Source organism: Rhagoletis pomonella, unplaced genomic scaffold, assembly GCF_013731165.1.
Source record: "Rhagoletis pomonella isolate Grant_MI unplaced genomic scaffold, Rhpom_1.0 Rhpom_scaffold_16516, whole genome shotgun sequence".
Lineage (NCBI taxonomy): Eukaryota > Metazoa > Arthropoda > Insecta > Diptera > Tephritidae > Rhagoletis > Rhagoletis pomonella.
In genome coordinates, this window is record NW_023475029.1 from 1 (window position 1) to 3329 (window position 3329).

The following is a 3329-nucleotide window of genomic DNA, read 5'->3' on the forward strand; positions in this document are numbered from 1 at the left end:
AGTTGTTGGTCCTGGTACAGCATACCAACTGGCCGAAAATTTCTAAAATCGGACAATAACCACGCCCACATCCCATATAACGGTAATTTCGAGAAATACAAAATCTTCGATAAATCAGTAAATATTGAAGCTAATTTATTCAAAATTGATGATTGCAACAATTCTTTACCAAGAAATACGTTTATGACAAAATTTTGGAAAATGGGCGTAGCACCGCCCACTTGTGATCACATATATGTATCTCGCTAACCGTTCTAGCAATTTGTACCAAGCTCGGTATGGTTATTGTGCTTGCCACATAAAAGCAAACCGTTGAAAATTGTTGAAATCGGACTAAAATTGAGGCCGCTTTTCATATAACGGTAAATTTCAGATATGCTTGAAACTGCAATATTTCGAAATTTAAGGACGCTAATTTACTTAAAATGTATACACCCCGGCTTATCATGTAGCGGTAGCTTTCGGAAAGGTGGAAAACATATATTTAATACTTGCGCCGGGTATTTAATGTTCGGCTCCGCCCGAACTTAGACTTTCTTACTTGTTTTTAGTTTGAAATTTTTATTAAGAGATTATTGTATTTTTTTGGAATGAGAAGTTATTTCATTAAATGCTTCTAGAATTGTAATAACTATTTTATTTGATTGAATAAGTTTATTATTTATATCTTTTGTTTTATTAATTGCTTCTTTAGTAATTTATTATAGAAAAGAATATATAAGTGGTGATATTAATATAAATCGTTTTATTATATTAGTTCTTATATTTGTATTATCTATAATGTTATTAATTATTAGACCAAATATAATTAGAATTTTATTAGGTTGAGATGGGTTAGGGTTAATTTCTTATTGTTTAGTTATTTATTTTCAAAATGTTAAATGTTATAATGCTGGGATATTAACCGCCCTATCTAATCGTATCGGTGATGTTGCTTTTTTACTTGCAATTGCTTGAATATTAAATTATGGAAGTTGAAATTATATTTTTTATTTAGAATCAATGAAAAATAGAATTGAAATAGAGGTAATTGGGGGATTAATGGTATTAGCTGCTATAACAAAGAGAGCTCAAATTCCTTTTTCTTCTTGATTACCAGCTGCTATAGCTGCTCCAACTCCTGTTTCTGCTTTAGTTCATTCTTCAACTCTTGTAACTGCTGGTGTTTATTTATTAATTCGTTTTAATATTTTATTAAATAATTCTTTTTTAGGTCAATTATTCTTATTATTATCTGGATTAACAATATTTATGGCTGGATTAGGGGCTAATTTTGAATTTGATTTAAAAAAAATTATTGCTCTTTCTACATTAAGTCAGTTAGGATTAATAATAAGAATTTTATCAATGGGATTTTATAAATTGGCTTTTTTTCATCTTTTAACCCATGCATTATTTAAGGCATTATTATTTATATGTGCGGGAGCTATTATTCATAATATACAAAATTCACAAGATATTCGTTTAATAGGGGGATTAGGGGTTTATATACCTTTAAGTACTTCTTGTTTTAATGTTGCTAATTTAGCTCTATGTGGAATGCCTTTTTTAGCTGGATTTTATTCTAAGGATATAATTTTAGAAATTGTTTTATTAAGTTATATTAATTTTTTTTCTTTCTTTTTATATATTTTTTCTACTGGATTAACAGTTTGTTATTCTTTTCGATTGATTTATTATTCAATAACGGGAGAATTAAACTGTGGTTCTTTGAATATATTAAGAGATGAGGGTTGAATTATACTTCGTGGAATAAGAGGTTTATTAATTATAAGAATTATTGGGGGGAGAATTCTTAGATGATTAATTTCTCCCTATATAATTTGTTTACCTATATATATAAAATTATTAACTTTATTTGTTTGTATTATTGGAGGATTAATGGGTTATTTAATTTCTCATGTTTCTTTATTTCATTTAAATAAATCATTTAATAATTATTTAGTTAGTTATTTTTTTTGGTTCCATATGATTTATGCCTTACATTTGTACTTATGGAATTATTAATTTTCCATTAAATTTAGGGGGATTAGTTTATAAGTCATTTGATCAGGGTTGGTCAGAATTTTTAGGTGGTCAAAATTTATATAATAGATTAATTAAATTTTAAAATTGAAATTTTTTTTTTCATAATAACAATTTAAAAATTTATTTGCTATTATTTGTTTTATGAATTACTTTTTTATTTAGATTTTTTTTATTATTTTATTCAAGTAGCTTAAATTTAGAGCATAACATTGAAGATGTTAGGGTAATTGAATAATTCTTGAATGTAGTGAATTAATATTTGTAATTTATAAAAAAGAATATTTTAATTTTACAATGAAAATGTAATGTTTTTATTAAACTATATAAACAGAAGTATAAATGGAATTTAACCATTAAAAGATAAAAGTTAGCAGCTTTTTCTTGAACATCATACTTCCTTAATTGGAGTATAAATCTCAATTCTATCATTAACAGTGATAAGCCTCTTTTTGGCTTCAATTAATAGATAGATATTAATTGAAAATAAGGGTATTAAATTACCTAAAATTAGGTCGAAACTAATTGCAATAAATCGCTTCATATTCAATTAATTAAGGTAGATTGAAATTTCAATACTTTTTGAATGCAAATCAAATGTTATAATTAACTACAACCCTAATTTGATCAATTTAATATTCCTTGATTTCATTCATGATATAAACCAATAATTAAAATAATGATAAAAATATATATATTCATATAAAAATATTTGAAATTTTAATAATTAAAATTATTGGTAAAATTAAAGCAATTTCTACATCAAAAATTAAAAAAATAATTGTAATTAAAAAAAATCGTAAAGAAAAAGGAAGACGGGATGAAGATTTTGGATCAAATCCACATTCAAAAGGTGAGCATTTTTCTCGATCTGTTAATGCTTTTTTTGATAGAATTGATGCTAATATTATTACTACTCTAGAAATAATAATTAAAATTGAAGTTATAATAGCAATTGAAAAAATTATTTATACTACTAGATTAGTAGACCTTATGATTGGAAGTCAAATATACTTGTATACTATATAAATAATTAATTAGTTAACCTCCTCATCAATAAATTGAAATATAAAGGAATAATCAAACAATATCAACAAAATGTCAATATCATGCAGCAGCTTCAAATCCAAAATGATGAATTTTTGAAAAGTGATTATTTAAATGTCGAATTAAACATACTAATAAAAAGGTGGTTCCAATTAATACATGAATTCCATGAAAGCCTGTTGCTATAAAAAAGGTAGAGCCATAAACTGTGTCTGCAATTGTAAAAGGGGCTTCAATATATTCATATGCTTGTAAAA

The 3329-nt window shown here is 25.2% G+C and overlaps 1 pseudogene; it reads left to right on the top strand.

Annotated features, from left to right (window-relative positions):
* The first annotated feature begins 918 nt into the window (after positions 1-918).
* LOC118757313 lies at positions 919-2125 on the top strand (annotated as a pseudogene).
* Positions 2126-3329: the final 1204 nt, after the last annotated feature.